Consider the following 19517-nt stretch of genomic DNA (forward strand, 5'->3'; position numbering starts at 1 on the left):
CATTTTGAATACAGTTAGATATTATGTGCATATGCACTTTATGTTATGCGTTCTAACCTTAAGCAGCGCTGGCTTCTTTTCTTTTTTTAATTGTAGGGATTCAACTCGCTCAGGAGCAACGGGAGACAATCAGGAGGCACGTTCCTTTAAAAGTTCATAGGGTTTATTGCTCCATAACCCATAAGCCAGCACATAACACAAGGAATAGCCTTTAGCTCAGGCGAAAGCAAATATAAGTGTCCATTGTTTCAGGCTCAGTCCTGGAGCCTCAGCAAACACAGGAGGCTTATCCCTCCTCGCATACAGCCAATATACACAGGCCTCACCGGGTCAGCAGCCTCAGCACGTGGTCTTCAGGAAGGTAGCACACCTTCCTCCACTTAGGCCTGCCGGGACCTTTCACATGGCCCAATCAGATCCATGCGCTCTCTCTCATGTGACCGGACCTCAGGTACCTTATATGGTACATAACCACACCCACAGGTGAACACATTGTTATGACCTCACTAAAGGTCCTATTACACACAGCCACACATATACTTTATTATGACACTCTTAAACACACCCCTGGGTGGGTTTGTAGGTAACCAGGCACGCCCATCTCTCTAGTTACCTGGAGACTTCTCCCTTATAAATTGAAGCAACACCTCAGCAATATAATTGCTGAACAACACATAAGTCTCCATCCCAAAGCCACCCACTTTGGGATACATAATGGCCATTCCGTATTCTGCCATTCATCCTTTGTTCTGGGACATTCGCACAGCGCCCAATAGCGGACTCAGTGGTTACTACATCACATAAGGCAGCGACATAAAACGGCATTTTATAAGCTAACATTGTGACATCCCAATAAAGGGGCGGGACTAACTGGAGGGGGCAGAGCTATAAGCTAACATTCTACTGTAACATCACAATAAAGGGGCGGGATTAACCAGAAGGGACGGAGCTATGCAGTGGGCGTGGCTATGTGGAGTGGGCATGGCTTGATACACACAGACATACACTCATTTTTATATATATATATATAGATAGTAATGACTGGCATACTCATTTGTCCCAGGTACAAGTGGTAGTAGATTTGCTCAGAGCCGCAGGCTTGACAGCGAATTCCAAAAAATGTGTAATAAATCTCGAGGAAGCCAGTTACTTGGGGTACATGATTGGCCGTTGGGGTATCAAACTCCAAAGTATGCAATTTGCATACTTACAGCCACATTACGACTAGATATGCCTGGCCTTGCTCAATAATATTGCGTTAAGCGAGTCCGTACACGTCTAGTCAGCACGTGACAGCATGTATGCAAATCGTATACTTGCGGTCATGCACCCGTCGCTCCCAGCACCGGAGAATTGTCACGGTGCTCAGTTTAAGCGATGGGAGGATTCACAAGTCTGCAGTTAAAGTGTGACTGCAGACTTGTAGCCTACGTCCGAACAATCCCTTTGTGTGAAGAGCTATGTTTTATTTTGGGATATGGATTGGGTACAAATTCCTAGCTTATTGAAAGGTCTGTCAAACTGTTCTTTACCAGTCGATTATTGGTGGCAAATAAATGGATGTCTCGGACCGACCCAAAAACAGAGGAATGGAAATGTAGAATAAACTAGAACTTTTCTATTTAGCATTTTAACGAGAACTCTACGTGGGAGAAGTACTGCTTCTCTTTAAAGAGTCCTGCTCAGTATGGAGTCTTACAGGCAATGTTCCATGGTGAGAAAAATATGCACCTTAGTTCTCTTTCTTGAGAAAAGGTAAAATATCTAATTTTGCAGCAATTTAGAAACTCTGGATCCAATCCCTGATTCTTAGACAAACATTGTGGAGCAAGAATGTGGGAGCCACAAATCGCAGCAGCAGCAGCACTGTTAGCACCAGAGGTTGGCCATGAATGTCCTTAGTCTCCAATAGGTACATAATTGAGGAAGCGGAGGACATGGAGGACTATATGGCCCCTCACTGATCTCATTCACAACAGAATGAGGTTCCCTATGACACTTACACCACACTTACACCATGAGTTCGAGTCAGTATTCAGCCCATTATTCCACCTCTGCTGCTGTAAAATCAAATTTCCAAAGTGGCCTTTGTATTTCGTCAATTACATTTCTGCTAAGCCACGTACTCCACCAATGGCCTGAGTGAGTTGACCCGGGTCCTCCATCCTGGGAAAGCATGTGGCACGAGCTGGCCTTCAATAGGAGCAGAAGTCGGCTTTCACACCAGTCACTGGAGGCTGCAAAGGTGGCAGCTGTGACCCAGCTCTTCTCCATCAGGATAAAGTCTCGGTCTCCCGTTAATAGATGCACTAAGTACTCAAGCACGAGCTTCATCTAATTGCTCTTCTGTGAATGGCCACTTTCTAACCATCACTATTCAATTGGATGAGTCCATAACTATGGTTGTGGTTTGTTCAGGACATCCTTATTACCATCAGTACCACCATGTCAGCCAGGACTTACACCCAGGTCAGATCGTTACTCCAATACAACTGCAGGCCAATTCTCAGCTTAGGATCTTGCCGACTGTGGACTCCAGAGCTACCAGGTGGAGGATGAGGGAATGATAGACACAAACACGGAAGGGTGAACTTAAACTGGTCAACTCGAAGTGAGACAACCAAGCACAATGGTTACAGTATCTCATATGCAGGTGTGAAAGTAAGTGTTAAACATTGGCACAAATTCTGGCAGTTCTGCTTCCATACAGAGCTCGGCAGTTCCATAATAACAGGAACAGTCTCTTAGCTTGGTGGTAACAGTAACCTAGTAGACAGTGGCACACAGTTGAACCACCGTGCCAAAGCTCAAGGAAAACCTGAAGGGGCGTGACTAGGAGCCTCACCCATTCCGACCACGAACATGCAGCAGCTGACACCGCAGTCCGTGGAGAGACAAGGTGATCCAGGTGCTACTCCATGACTGACCTTGGGTAGATGGCGGCTTATCCCTAGGAGTGGATAGCTGGAATGGCCCGGGAAATGTCCAACAGATGCAGACAGGAAGAGAAATGACTGGAACCGTAGGTGCAGACAGGACAGTCTAACAGAGAGATGAGCACTGACGGGGTGCAGCTGGCTCAGCTGCCGTAGAGGTGAGCACTGGCGGGTGCAGCTGGCTCTGCTGCCATTGAGGTGAGCACTGGCGGGTGCAGCTGGCTCTGCTGCCATTGAGGTGAGCACTGACGGGTGCAGCTGGCTCTGTTGCTGTTGACGTGAGCACTGGCGAGTGCAGCTGGCTCTGTTGCTGTTGACGTGAGCACTGGCGAGTGCAGCTGGCTCTGTTGCTGTTGACGTGAGCACTGGCGGGTGCGGCAGACTCGGATACAAGTGCTGGGACCTGAGAACTGACAAGCGTGTCAGGAACAAACTCACAACATTGCACAGGCATCTCCATGTTGGAGGAGGCAGTTTAAATAGAAAGAGACCTCCATCAATTGGCTGGGGACACTTTATTTTAGAGGAACTCGTGGGCCCCTTTAAGAAAGAGGAAGGGTGTGCGCACACACTCTAAGCACAGAGCCTGGAGACCTGCTAGGAGTGCATGCACCCCAGGCAGCAGCAGACTCGGAAGGGGCAGGACAGGAGCCTTGGCGGTGAGTACGCTGATGTCTCTAAAGGGAGAGAAGGACTGCAGGCAGACATGCGGGCACTATACACAGCTTGGAGGTTATATCATAGTATTGTAGTTACACCCCAAAAGGCCCACAGGTGCTCTATCGCAGGATCAGAGCATAATAATCACATATAAATTCAGGGTATAAATAAAAAATTGGGAGATCCTCACACATCCAGCAGATCCCAGTCTGCTGTCTTGCTCGCAACCTCAGCCAGAAAGAACTTCATTACCATCTTAGGTCTTGGCGATGGGCACCATCTTTTCTCACTCTAGTAGGCCGCAGTGCAAATTTACATTATGGGCTGCAGTTCCTATTGTTATTTTGGGAAACGCTATCTCACCAAAGGTGAGCAAGAAATCGTCCTGTACTGCATGCGCGCCTAGAATGGAGACAGTGTGCCGCCATGCTCAGGTGACCTATGGCCTCTGCACACATTATCCGGCATAGTGCCGCCATCACATGCATTTATTGAATCAAAAGAATATACAGCATACACAGTTGTGCTCAAAAGTTTACATACCCCGGCAGAATTTTTGCTTTCTAGGCCTTTTTTCCAAGAATATGAATGATAACACCAAAACGATTTTTTATTTTCTCCACTCATGGTTAGTGGTTGGGTGAAGCCATTTATTGTCAAATGACTGTGTTTTCCGTTTTTAAATCATAATGACAACACAAAACATCCAAATGACCCTGATCAAAAGTTCACATACCCCATTAATACCGTGTATTTCCCCCTCTAAAGTCAATGACAGCTCTTTTGTGGGAATTGTGGATGAGGTTCTTTATTTTCTCAGATGGTAAAGCTGCACACTCTTCTTGGTGTTACCTTCACGCTAGGCAAGGTGGGAGTCCCGGAGTGGACCCTCTGGACCGCGGCACTGAGGGGCCCCGGACAAGCAACCAGGTGAAACCGACCCCTATACAGGGACCGTTAGGAGCAGGTCTGGGGATTCGGATGCCACGGTAGCCGGAACCAAGAGGGGCGGCTCGGAGCGTGCTGGGAAGCTAGGCCCGGGTAGGCGAACTGGAGTAGGACGGCAGGAACGAACCACGGGCAGCGGGACTGACACTGGAGTACGGACCACAGAAAGGAAGGCTGGAGCACGGACAACAGGAACGGAAGCTGGAGCACGGACAACAGGAACGGAGGCTGGAGCACGGACAACAGGAACAGAGGCTGGAGCACGGACAACAGGAACGGAGGCTGCAGGGAGCACAAGGCAGAGAGGTTAACGCAAGGGGGCCCAGGGTGCTAATGGAACATTAACGATCAGGCGCCTCCACTAAGGGAGGGCGGCCTGATATAGGCAGGGACCCGCTCCTATTGGTCCGGCGGTGCTAGCCGTTCAGGGCACCGCCGGAATAGTGAGTCAGCCAGGGAGAGCCAGCCGCGGCCTAGGACGCATGCGCAGGAGTCGCAGTGACGTCACAGGCCACGGACCGGCCAGAGGAGGACGCTGCCGCCGACGCTGGGAAGAGGAACGCTGCGGTGCCGACAGGTCAGTATGGAGGCAAGCGGCAGAGTGCGCGGTGGAGACCGGAGCAGGGCGCGCGGCGGTGGTGGCCGTAACAGTACCCCCCCCTTAAGCCGCCCCTTACTGCGATTGGCAAAAAATCTCCTAAGAATGTGGGGAGCGTTAATGTTCTCCCGGGGTTCCCAGGATCTCTCCTCAGGACCAAAACCTCTCCAGTCAATAAGAAAAAAGGTTCTACCTCTAACCCTCTTCATGTCGAGAATGTCCCTTACCTCGAAGGTGTCGTCAGAACCCACCGGCCGGGGAACAGGACAAGGTGAGGGTTGAAACTGATTCAGCACCACGGGTTTCAGGAGAGAGACGTGGAAGGTGTTCGGGATACGGAGCGAAGCAGGCAACCTCAGCTTGTAGGCAACTTCGTTGACACGTTTCAGAATCTCAAAAGGACCAATGTACCGGGGACCCAGCTTGTAAGAAGGTAATTTCAGCCGGATATACCTGGAAGAGAGCCAGACTTTATCTCCGATGCGAAATGGTGGAGGATCTAACCTCTTCTTGTCTGCGTGTCTCTTCATCCGTTCACTGGCCCTTCTGAGGGCAGAGTTGGTCTCGGACCAGACCTCCGAAAATTCTTGGGACAAGACGTTGGCTGCGGGTACCTCGGAAACCGGGATTACAGGAAGGGGTATGCTGAGATGTTTGCCAAATACCACGAAGAACGGAGACTTAGTAGTGGCCTCGCCGGCATGATTGTTGTAAGCGAACTCTGCCCAGGGAAGTAGGTCCACCCAGTCATCTTGGTGAACGTTGGAGAAGTGACGAAGGAACGCGATCAGCGTCTGGTTAGTTCGCTCCACTTGCCCATTGGTCTGTGGATGGTAGGCTGAAGAGAAGTCCAGGGAAATATCCAGAAGCCGGCATAGCGCTCTCCAAAACTTAGACGTAAACTGAACTCCACGATCCGACACAATACGACGGGGTAGGCCGTGAAGCTTAAAAATGTGATGGACGAAGACTTTGGCCAATTCGGGCGCAGAGGGAAGACCGGTCAGAGGAATAAAATGCACCATCTTGGAAAAGCGGTCCACTACCACTAAGATCACCGTGCAGTTGGAGGAGCGGGGCAAGTCAGTGATAAAGTGCATGGCGATGCTCTCCCAAGGAGATGTAGGCACCGGTAAAGGGAGCAGCCGACCAAACGGAGGCCGACGTGGGACTTTATTTCTGGCACAGGAGGAACAGGCGGCAACAAAGTCTGCTACATCTTGGTGGAGAGTCGGCCACCAATAGTACTGGGACACGAGAGCAAGGGTCTTCTGTATTCCGGCATGACCAGCCAATTTGGAGGAATGCCCCCACTGTAGGACTTTACTCTTGGCACTCTCCGGCACGAACGTCTTGCCTGGCGGTGGAGAAAGCAAATTCAACGGAGCCACAGTGATCATTTTCGCAGGCTCGATGATGTGAGATGGTTCCTCCCTAGCCTCGGATGGTTGGAAAGCTCGGGACAGGGCATCGGCCTTGGTGTTTTTGTTTCCAGGACGGAAGTGGAGCTCAAAGTCGAAACGAGCGAAAAACAAGGACCACCTGGCCTGTCGAGGGTTAAGTTGCTGGGCGGTCTGCAGGTAAGCCAGGTTCTTGTGGTCCGAGTAAATAATAAACGGGTGGACGGCGCCCTCCAGAAGATGGCGCCACTCCTGCAGGGCCAACTTGATGGCTAAGAGCTCCCGGTCGCCAATCGAGTAATTGCACTCCGAAGCGGAGAAGGCCTTGGAAAAGAACCCGCAGGGACGTAGGCGACCAGAGGGGGTTTTCTGGGACAGAACTGCCCCGGCGCCTGTCGTGGATACATCCACTTCCAACACGAAGGGTTTGTTATTCTCCGGACGGGACAACACTGGAGCCGTAGAGAAAGTTTGTTTTAGCGAGTGGAAGGCCTCCTCAGCCTCCGATGGCCAGAAGTTAGAACTGACCCCTGTTATGAATGAGTCACCGTAGGAGGCAAAAACAGAAATACAAGCTAAGGCCGGTTTCACATTCGCGCTTTTGAGCGCAGCGACGGCCTGCGCACGGCCGCCGCTAAGCCCCGCCCCCTGCCCCGCCTCCACAGGTATCTCCGCCTCCGGGCGCATGACGTTGCATGCGTCGTGCGTCCCCTATCTTCATCACAGAGGGCGCAGGCCGTGCGCAGTCTGCGCACAGTCTGCGTTTGGCGGCGCATGCGTCCTTTTGACGGTGCGCCAAGCACAACCAAAATGCAACAGGTTGTGTTTGGCGCTGCTCGGCGCACCGTCAAAAGGACGCATGCGCCGCCAAACGCAGATTGTGCGCAGACTGCGCACGGCCTGCGCCCTCTGTGATGAAGATAGGGGACGCACGACGCATGCAACGTCATGCGCCAGGAGGCGGAGATACCGGTGGAGGCAGGGCAGGGGGCGGGGCTTAGCGGCGGCCGTGCGCAGGCCGTCGCTGCGCTCAAAAGCGCGAATGTGAAACCGGCCTAAGGCTGGTTTCACATTAGCGCTTTTGTGCGCAGCGCTTTGCGCGCACCCGTGCGCATGCGCACTGCGCACCTATGTTTAACATGATGTGCGCATGGTCTTGCGCACACTTGCGTTTTCGTGCGCATGCGTTTTTTTGTCTTTCGCGCCAGGCGCGCCAGACGCAACATGTTGGATTTTTTGGTGCGCCCTGTCTCGGCAAAAAAACGCACGCGCACGCTTGCGCACGGAATGCGCACAAAAAACACATTGAAGTCTATGGGAACGCATGCGTGCGCATGGTCTTGCGCATGCTTGCGGTTTTTTGCGCATGCTTTTTTGAGAACAAGTCTAGAATGTTCTCTAGACAATGGAAAAAATGTCTCACCTAAAAACGCATGTGCATAAAAAACGCAAACGCATGCAAAAACGCATGTAAAACGCAAGCAACGCTGCATTTTTTTGATGCATCAGCGTGTGCATGACGTTAAAAAAACGCGCGTTTGTTTTGCGTTTTTCTTTGCGTTTTTTATGCGCCCGATGCACTGCGCAAAAAAACGCTAATGTGAAACCAGCCTAAAACCAGAGAAGTTGGCAACTATCAGATTGCAGACCCCTGAACCTATCAACACAACTAGCAGTAGCCGTGGGGGGTTCCTACGATGCCCTAGACCCCTCGATCACAGCCGGAGAATTAAATAGGCCTAAAGAAAGAAAGGGGAAATCTAAACTGCCCCAGAGCAGACCCTAAAGCAATAGGCAGCCCCCAACATATAATGACGGTGAAGCAAGATGAAAACACTAACACAGACAGAAAGATAGACTGAGCAAAGACGGGGACCAAAACTACCTAGATAGGAAAGGACAGGAAGGCTGCTGTCTGCAATCTGCCAAAACCCTATCAAAGACATAAGCCAACAAGCTGATATGAACAAGGCCCTGAAGCAGCTAGGCTTCAGAAACTAAATCAGCACTCAGGTATTTTCAGAAGACAGAGCTAAAGGAATTCAGCACACCCAGCAGGGAATGGCAGAAATCCAGAAAAACAAAGCAAAACAAAGTCTAAGCACAAATGCAAAAAGCCGAGCAGCAAACTTAGCTTTAGAGGAGCAGGAATTCAGACTGGTCTCCAAGGATCCCACAGAGAAATCACCCGCAGGGCAGAAGGGCGTCAGCAGCCTTATATCCAGTCAGTAACTCCACTCAGCCAGTCATCATCATTAGCCTCAGGTGTTTGATAATCAGGCTCACTACCTTTCTTTACCAGAAGAGGGAGTTCCTCGGGCCTCAGTAGTGAAGGGGAAAATGAACTCACAACAGTACCTCCCCCTTGAGGAGGGGTCACCGAACCCTCAACTACGCCACCAGGGCGATCAGAGTGAGCCCGATGAAAGGCACACACCAATCTTTTGGCATGAATATCAGAGGCAGAGACCCAGGAATTATCCTCCTGACCATAACCCTTCCACTTATCCAAATACTGGAGTCTCCGTCTAGCCAGACGGGAATCCAGTACTTTCTCTACCTCATATTCCATGTTACCTTCAACCAATACAGGGTCTGGAGGTGCCACCCCCGGAACAACAGGTTCAACAAACCTCTTCAACAAAGATTTATGGAACACATTATGGATTTTAAATGTGACAGGAAGAGCCAAACGAAAAGAGACCGGATTAATAATCTCCACAATCTTGTAAGGTCCAATAAATCTAGGCTTAAACTTAGGAGAAGCCACCTTCATAGCAATATTTTTTGATGATAACCACACCATATCACCAACCTTAAACTGGGGACCAATGGTCCTATGTCGGTTGGAAAACCGCTGGGCCTTTTCCTGGGAGAGAGATAACTTATCCACCACTTGGTCCCAGATCTGGTGCATTCTCTCCACCACAGTGTCAACACCTGGGCAGGCAGAGGGCTCCACCTGCCCTGAAGAAAATCGAGGATGAAACCCAAAGTTACAAAAAAAAGGTGACATCAAAGTGGCAGAACTAGCTCTATTATTTAAAGCAAATTCGGCCAAGGGCAAAAATGAAACCCAATCATCCTGATCAGCAGAAATAAAACATCTCAAATATGACTCCAAGGTCTGGTTTGTTCTCTCTGTCTGCCCATTGGTCTGAGGGTGAAAAGCAGAGGAGAAGGACAACTGAATTCCCAGCCTGGATCAGAAAGTTCTCCAAAATCTAGACACAAACTGGACTCCTCTGTCAGATACAATGTTCTCAGGAATCCCGTGTAAATGAACCACCTGTTGTAAAAACAGGGGCACCAACTCAGAGGAAGACGGCAACTTAGGGAGTGGTACAAGATGAACCATCTTAGAGAACCTATCACAAATCACCCAAATAACAGTCATTCTTTGAGAGACAGGCATATCAGAGATGAAATCCATTGAAATATGGGTCCATGGCCTCTTGGGGACAGGCAAAGGCATCAACAACCCACTAGAGCGAGAACACGATTTAGACCGGGAGCACGTCCCACAGGACTGCACAAAATTTCTGACATCACGAGACAAGGAGGGCCACCAAAAAAAACGACTCACCAGATCTCTAGTACCAAAAATACCTGGATGACCAGCCAAAGCAGAGCAATGAACTTCAGACATCACTCTCTTCTTCCACTGGTCAGGAACATACAACTTTCCACTGGGACAACGCTCAGGTTTGTCCTCCTGGAACTCTTCCAGAGCACGTCTCAAATCGGGCGAGATGGCAGAAAGAACTACCCCTTCGCCTAAGATGGTAGAAGGCTTGGTCACCACAGGAGAATCAGCAAAGAAGCTCCTAGAGAGGGCGTCTGCCTTGACATTCTTCGTTCCAGGAAGAAAAGAAACCACAAAATCAAAACGTGTAAAAAACATACTAATAGATCACAGACTGAATATGAGTCAACAGTGTGATGCAGCAGCAAAAAAGGCAAATGCAATTCTAGGATGTATTAACAGAAGCATACAGTCTAGATCACGTGAAGTAATTATTTCCCTCTACTCCTCTTTGGTCAGACCTCATCTGGAATATTGTGTCCAATTTTGGGCACCACATTTTAAAAAAGACATCAACAAACTGGAGCAAGTTCAGAAAAGAGCGACCAGAATGGTGACCGGTCTGCAAACCCTGTCTTATGAGGAAAGGTTGCAGGATTTGGGAATGTTTAGTTTGCAAAAGAGAAGACTGAGAGGAGACTTAATAGCTGTCTACAAATATCTAAAGGGCTGTCACATTGTAGAAGGATCAACTTTATTCTCATTTGCACAAGGAAAGACTAGAAGCAATGGGATGAAGCTGAATGGGAGGAGACACAGATTAGATATTAGAAAAAACTTTTTGACAGTTAGAGTGATCAATGAGTGGAACAGGCTGCCACGAGAAGTGGTGAGTTCTCCTTCAATGGAAGTCTTCAAACAGAGGCTGGACAGACATCTAACTGGGATGATTTAGCGAATCCTGCTTTGAGCAGGGGGTTGGACCAGATGGCCCAGGAGGTCCCTTCCAACTCTACGATTCTATGATTCTATGATTCAAGGCCCACCTAGCCTGTCTAGAGTTCAAGCGCTTAGCCGACTCTAGGTAAATCAAATTCTTGTGGTCAGTGAGGACCACGACTTGATGCTTAGCTCCCTCCAACCAATGTCTCCACTCCTCAAAGCCCATTTCATGGCCAACAGTTCCCGATTCCCCACATCATAGTTACGTTCAGATGGAGAGAACTTTCGGGAAAAGAAAGCACAGGGATTCATTTTAGATGTTACAGGATCCTTTTGGGACAAAACAGCTCCTGCACCCATCTCAGAAGCATCCACCTCTACCTGGAATGGGAGTGAGACATCAGGTTGCCGCAAAACCGGGGTGGAGGTAAATCTTCGCTTCAGCTCCTGAAAGGAAGCAACAGCCTCAGGAGACCAATTCAACACATCAGCACCCTTCTTAGTCAAATCAGTCAATGGCTTGGCAATACTAGAAAATTTTGCTATAAATTTCCGATAAAAATTAGCAAAACCCAAAAACTTTTGGAGGGCCTTCAAAGAAGTGGGCTAAACCCAATCGTAAATGGCCTGTACCTTGGCCGGGTCCATTTCAATAGTTGACGGGGACAAAATAAATCCCAAAAAAGAAATCCTCTGTACTCCAAAAAGGCATTTAGATCCTTTGACATACAGGGAATTCTCCCTCAAGATCCGGAACACAGTCCGAATATGTTCCACATGAGAATCCCAATCCTTGGAGAAGATCAAAATATCATCCAGATAATCAAAAATTTATCGACAAAATCTCGGAAAATATCGTTCATGAAGCACTGGAAGACAGAAGGGGCATTAGTGAGCCCAAAAGGCATCACCAGGTACTCAAAATGTCCCTCCGGAGTATTAAACGCCATCTTCCATTCATCCCCATGCTTAATGCAAATAAGATTATACGCCCCCCTGAGGTCAAGCTTGGTAAACCAGCAAGCACCTTTAACTCTGGAGAATAGATCAGAAATCAGGGTAACGGATACTGATATTTAACAGTAATTTTGTTGAGGGCACGATAATCAATACAAGGTCTTAATGATCCATCCTTTTTGGCTACAAAAAAAAAACCGGCACCTAAGGGTGACGAGGATGGTCTAATATGACCCTTCTCCAACGCCTCCTTAATATAGGATCGCATAGCCTCGTGCTCGGGTACAGATAAATTGAAGAGCCGACCCTTGGGAAATTTACACCCCGGGCTCAGTTCAATTGCACAGTCATAACTCCTATGAGGAGGCAGAGACGCAGACTCATTCTCACTAAATACATCATAAAAGTCCGCCAAATAATCAGGAACATCATGCGACTGAGGAGAGGTGGAAAACACCGGAGCCTCACTAAAGGCACACCGACAACCCCAACTCACCACAGACACAGATTTCCAATCCAAAACTGGATTATGAATTTGTAACCAGGGAAACCCCAGAACAATAGTATCATGCAGATTATGCAACACCAAAAATCTGCAATTTTCTTGATCGTCTGGGGCGACCCGCATTACCACCTGGGTCCAAAACTGAGGTTTATTTTTAGCCAAAGGAGTAGCATCAATCCCCCTCAAAGGGATAGGCGTCTGCAGAGGTGTCATCGGAAATCCACAACGTTTAGCAAAATCCAACTCCATTAGGTTTAGGGCTGCTCCCGAATCCACAAAAGCCTTGGCGGAAAATGTGGACAGGGAGCAGATCAGAGTAATAGCCAGAAGAAACTTAGGTTGAACACCCCCAACAGAAAACGTGTGTGCAAAGCGTTTCTCTCGTTTAGGACAGACAGAAATAATATACGAGGCATCTCCACAGTAAAAACACAACTTATTGCGCCTTCTGAACTCCTGACGCTGCTCTCTGGAAAAAACTCTATCACATTGCATAGGTTCAGACATTTGTTCAACAGGTGGCAACACCTCTCGTGCAGCTTTGCGTTCGCGCAAATGCCGATCAACCTGAATGGCTAATGACATAGAATCGTCAAGACCAGAGGGAACAGGAAATCCCACCATAGTATCTTTTACGGCTTCTGACAACCCCTTCCGAAAGAGAGCAGCCAAGGCATTATCATTCCAGGTAGTAAGTACTGCCCACTTTCGGAATTTTTGACAGTACAATTCTGCAGAATCACGACCCTGGTTCAATGCCAGCAGGGTCTTTTCAGCCTGATCAATGGCATTAGGTTCGTCATACAACAACCCCAAGGCCTGAAAAAATGCGTTCACATTAGTCACAATAGGATCATCTGGTTTCAAAGAAAACGCCCAATCCTGGGGATCGCCACGCAGCAAAGAGATGACAATTTTAACCTGCTGCGCGGAGCTCCCTGACGAGTTAGGCTTCAAGGCAAAAAATAATTTACAATTATTTTTGAAATTCAAAAATTTAGACCGATCCCCAAAAAATACATCAGGTGTAGGAATCTTTGGTTCAGCAGCATGTGAATGAGCAAGGTAGGTGGAAATTCCCCGCACTTCCGCAGCGAGCTGCTCCACACGATCAGACAATTGCTTTATCTCCATTGAGAGAAAAAAAATTCCCCCTACGGCCTCAGAGATATAGAGGAAAAAATCTACACACCTTTTTTTTTTTTTTACAATTCTTTCCTGCTATTGAGTACCCTAGAATCTGCGGTATGGCGGGTGATTCTGTTATGAATGAGTCACCGTAGGAGGCAAAAACAGAAATACAAGCTAAGTCCAGAAAACCAGAGAAGTTGGCAACTATCAGATTGCAGACCCCTGAACCTATCAACACAACTAGCAGTAGCCGTGGGGGGTTCCTACGATGCCCTAGACCCCTCGATCACAGCCGGAGAATTAAATAGGCCTAAAGAAAGAAAGGGGAAATCTAAACTGCCCCAGAGCAGACCCCAAAGCAATAGGCAGCCCCCAACATATAATGACGGTGAAGCAAGATGAAAACACTAACACAGACAGAAAGATAGACTGAGCAAAGACGGGGACCAAAACTACCTAGATAGGAAAGGACAGGAAGGCTGCTGTCTGCAATCTGCCAAAACCCTATCAAAGACATAAGCCAACAAGCTGATATGAACAAGGCCCTGAAGCAGCTAGGCTTCAGAAACTAAATCAGCACTCAGGTATTTTCAGAAGACAGAGCTAAAGGAATTCAGCACACCCAGCAGGGAATGGCAGTAATCCAGAAAAACAAAGCAAAACAAAGTCTAAGCACAAATGCAAAAAGCCGAGCAGCAAACTTAGCTTTAGAGGAGTAGGAATTCAGACTGGTCTCCAAGGATCCCACAGAGAAATCACCCGCAGGGCAGAAGGACGTCGGCAGCCTTATATCCAGTCAGTAACTCCACTCAGCCAGTCATCATCATCAGCCTCAGGTGTTTGATAATCAGGCTCACTACCTTTCTTTACCAGAAGAGGGAGTTCCTCGGGCCTCAGTAGTGAAGGGGAAAATGAACTCACAACAGACCCCCTTACGGGTAAGGGCAGAGATTGGCCTGGAGAGTAAGGAGAAGTGCGGGATAAACTGTCTGTAATAGTTGGCGAATCCAAGGAATCGCTGGATAGCCTTTGTGCCGATGGGACGGGGCCATTTGAGAATGGCAGACAGTTTCTCGGGATCCATCTGCAGCCTGGCGTCGGAGACGATATAACCCAGAAACGGTCGTGAGGTCTGCTCAAACAGGCATTTCTCCATCTTGGCATACAAACGATTCTCCCGGAGACGCTGCAGAACCAGACGGACAGTCCTCCTATGAGACGGAAGATCCGGGGAGAAGACAAGGATGTCATCCAAGTATACCACGACACTGGAGTACAAGAGGTCTCGGAAAATCTCGTTAACAAATTCCTGAAACACAGCCGGAGCGTTGCACAGACCAAAGGGCATCACCAGGTACTCGTAATGACCGTCACGGGTGTTGAAGGCGGTCTTCCATTCATCACCGGCCCGGATACGGATAAGGCTGTAAGCTCCTCTGAGGTCCAGCTTGGAGAAGATCCTTGCCCCTCTGAGGCGGTCAAACAGCTCCGGGATGAGAGGAAGAGGGTACCGATTTTTGACAGTGATGTTGTTGAGGCCCCTATAGTCGATGCATGGACGCAGCGAACCGTCCTTCTTCTTGACGAAGAAAAAACAGGCTCCCGCCGGAGAGGAAGACTTCCGAATGAAACCTTTGGCGAGGTTCTCCTGGACGTACTCGGACATAGCTGTAGTCTCTGCAGGAGACAGCGGGTAGATCCTACCCCTGGGAGGAGTGGAACCGGAGATTTATTCGATTGGGCAATCGAAAGGGCGGTGCGGTGGAAGGACCTCTGCCTCCTTCTTGTCGAAGACGTCGGCATAGGACCAATAGGCCGCCGGAAGCCCCGAGAGTCCCGGAGGGGAGCGTGCAGAGACGACAGGACGAATAGAGTTCAGACACCGAGCTAGACACCGGTCACCCCAGCGCAACACCTCCCCAGACGACCAGTCGAGGACCGGCTGATGAGTCCGGAGCCATGGAAGGCCAAGCAAAATGGCGTGAGACAAATCGGGTAACACGTAGAAGGCCGCGCTCTCCCGATGGAGAGCACCGACTTGCAAGACAACCTCTTCTGTGACCATGGAAATGGGTTCCCGTAGTGGTCTGCCATCAACGGAGGCAATCCAACGAGCATTCTTCATGGCCACCAAGGGAATCCGGTATTTATCCACCACATCACGCCAGATGAAGTTGCCTGCCGAGCCCGAATCCACGTAGGCCACCTCAGACCCACGCCTCTCCCCTGAAAGCAAAAGAACAGATAACGTAAGTGGTTGAGAGGAATCATATTCACCTAGGGAGGCCTCTCTTACCTGGCCTAGGCGGAGGAGTTTCCCGGCCTCTCAGGGCAAGAACGGATTAAATGCGAGGCTCCTCCACAATAGAGACATAAACCTTGCGCCCGTCTCTCTCTCTGACGTGTCTCAGCTAACCGTACCCGGTCTACCTGCATGGGCTCGGGAAGAGGAGCGTGGGCAGAACTCGCTGGTCGTGGCGTAAAGGACCGATCAGAAGGCGGAGCTGGCCTGGGGGGTCTCCTATCCCTAGCAGACTCCCGTGCGCGTTCCTGAAAACGGAGGTCTATGCGGGTAGCCAGGGAGATGAGGTCCTCGAGAGTGGAGGGAGTATCCCGACCCGCCAATTCGACCTTTATCCTGCCCGACAGGCCCCGCCAGAAGGCTCCCACCAAAGCCGCATTATTCCACCCCAATTCCGACGACATTGTGCGGAACCGGATGGCATACTGACCGACGTCAGGGTGCCCTGGTGAAGGTTGAAAAGGGACTCGGTAAGGGAGGCTACCTGGCCTGGCTCATCAAATACCCTCCGAAAGGTGTCCAAGAAGAGCTGGATATTTAACACCACGGGATCATCCCTCTCCCAAAGAGGATTGACCCAAGACAGGGCTTCTCCCTCCAGATGGGACATGACAAAGGCCACCTTGGCCCTATCGTAGGGGTACTGATGAGGCAGAAGCTCGAAGTGCAGGCTACATTGGTTCAAGAACCCTCTACACTGCATGGGGTCCCCACTGAATCGGGGGGGTTTGGCAAGGCGGGGAGAAGGAAACGGCGCGGGACTAGGAGGTGCGACAGCGGCCGCAGCGGCGGACTGGAGGGCCACCAAACGATTATCCACGGAAGCCATGTACGACAAGATATGGGACTGAGCATCCCGCTGCTGACCCAGCTCCTGCTGGAGACTGGCCAGCTGGGCAGCATTCCCCGGATCGGCGGCCTGGAGAGCTGACAGAGGTGACTCCATAGACTTCATTATGGACATGATCCGCCCTTGGTTCTCCCGTAGGAAAAGCAACTCCTTTTGAGTGGGTGCGGAGGTGCCGGCGGGGTCCATGGCCTGATCGTACTGTTACCTTCGCGCTAGGCAAGGTGGGAGTCCCGGAGTGGACCCTCTGGACCGCGGCACCGAGGGGCCCCGGACGAGCAACCAGGTGAAACCGACCCCTATACAGGGACCGCTAGGAGCAGGTCTGGGGATTCGGATGCCACGGTAGCCGGAACCAAGAGGGGCGGCTCGGAGCGTGCTGGGAAGCTAGGCCCGGGTAGGCGAACTGGAGTAGGATGGTAGGAACGAACCACGGGCAGCGGGACTGACACTGGAGTACGGACCACAGAAAGGAAGGCTGGAGCACGGACAACAGGAACGGAAGCTGGAGCACGGACAACAGGAACGGAGGCTGGAGCACGGACAACAGGAACGGAGGCTGGAGCACGGACAACAGGAACGGAGGCTGGAGCACGGACAACAGGAACGGAGGCTGGAGCATGGACAACAGGAGCGGAGGCTGCAGGGAGCACAAGGCAGAGAGGTTAACGCAAGGGGGCCCAGGGTGCTAATGGAACATTAACGATCAGGCGCCTCCACTAAGGGAGGGCGGCCTGATATAGGCAGGGACCCGCTCCTATTGGTCCGGCGGTGCTAGCCGTTCAGGGCACCGCCGGAATAGTGAGTCAGCCAGGGACAGCCGGCCGCGGCCTAGGACGCATGCGCAGGAGTCGCAGTGACGTCACAGGCCGCGGACCGGCCAGAGGAGGACGCTGCCGCCGACGCTGGGAGGAGGAACGCTGCGGTGCCGACAGGTCAGTATGGAGGCAAGCGGCAGAGTGCGCGGTGGAGACCGGAGCAGGGCGCGCGGCGGTGGTGGCTGTAACACTTGGCAAAAAAAATTGAAAATTCGTGGACTGTCCAGCATGAACTGAGAGAATTTGAGATCTCCCCAGAGTGGCTCAATGATATTGCGGTCAGTAGACTGAGATGGCCACTTCAGAACCTTCACTTTCTTCTGCTATAGCCAATAACAGGTCGACTTGACCTTGTGTTTTGGATCGTTGTCATTTTGGAACGTTCAAGTACGTCCCATGCGCAGCTTCCGGGCTGATGATTGCAAACTTGCCTCCCGGATTTGCTGATAACGTGCTGCATTCATTTTTCCTTCAACTTTGACCAAGTTTCCTGTGCCTTTGTAGCTCACACACCCCCAAAGCATCAGTGATCCACCTCCTTGCTTTACAGTAGGAATTGTGTTCCTTTCATCATAGGCCTTGTTGACCTCTTTCCAAATGTAGCGTTTATGGTTGTGGCCAAAAAGTTCAATTTTGGTCTCAACAACCCAAATTACCTTGTTCCAGAAGTTTTGAGACTTGTCTCTGTGCTGTTGTGTGTATTGTAGCCGAGATCCTTTGCATTTGCGCAGTTAGGACTTTCTTCTGGCAAATCGACCATGCAGCCCATTTTTCTTAAAGTGCCTCCTTATTTTGCATCTTGTAACAGCCACACCGCTAGTTTTAAGAGAGTCCAGTATTTCAGCTGTTGTGGATGAAATTTTTGTTGGTCTACCTGACCATGGTTTTGTTTTTACAGAGCCCCTGATTTTCCATTTGTTAATCACAGTTTAAACGCTGCTGACTGGCATTATCAATTCCTTGGATATCTTTTTGTATCCCTTTCTTGTTTTATACTAACTATATTTTCCCGTAGATCCATTGACAATTCTTTTGCTCTCCCCATGACTCACAATCCAGAAACATCAGTGGCTGGATGAAAGATGCAAGAGTCTGTCTGGATCCCAGAAACTCACTCAGCTTTTATGCACACACACTGATTACAAGCAAACAGGTCACAGGGGAGGATGTTACCTTTAGTAGCCATTCAAACCCATTTGTGTCAACTTCTGTGCATGTAATCAGGCCAAAATCACCAGGGTATATGAACTTTTGATCAGGGTCATTTGGATGTTTTGGGTTGTCATTAGGATTTAAAAAGAGAAAACACAGTAGTTTGACAATAAATGGCTTCACCCAACCACTAACCATGAGTGGAGAAAAAGTTTTGGTGTTATCATTCACATTCTCTGAAAAAAAGGCCAAGAAAGCAACAATTCTGGTGGGGTATGCAAAGCTTTTGAGCACAACTGTAAACCATACACAGGGGGCTACCGGGCCTTTCTTTCATGGCCTGTGATAGCTACACTCCTGAACATTGCAACTGCAACAGCAAGAAGGAAAAGTCATGGAACTATGGAAATCACTGGATGGATGAACATTACGAATATGGAAATCAGTCGGACATGTCATTGGTGCAATCGTGCAGCCGTACATAGGTCCAAGAGGTAAGAGGGTCACTCACTACCACCTTAAAAGCAGGTCTTGCCCGACGGCACTGACTCAAGAGCGACCGGGGCCACGGTCCTCAGACTCTCAGAGGGGACGATTAGCCGAGGCTCAGCCTCCTCCTTCTCCACTGACACCACCGAGCGAGAGAGAGCATGAGCCTGGACGTTCTTCTCACCCAACAGATAGTGCAAGGTGAAGCGGAAGAAGAAGAGCGACCACCTGGCTTGGCGAGAGTTCAACCGCAGGGCCGTTTGTAAGTACAAAAGGTTTTTATGGTCGGTGTACACCTGAAAGGGG

This window comes from Dendrobates tinctorius, unplaced genomic scaffold, assembly GCF_039654945.1.
Source record: "Dendrobates tinctorius isolate UK_male_01 unplaced genomic scaffold, ASM3965494v1 ptg000059l, whole genome shotgun sequence".
NCBI lineage: Eukaryota > Metazoa > Chordata > Amphibia > Anura > Dendrobatidae > Dendrobates > Dendrobates tinctorius.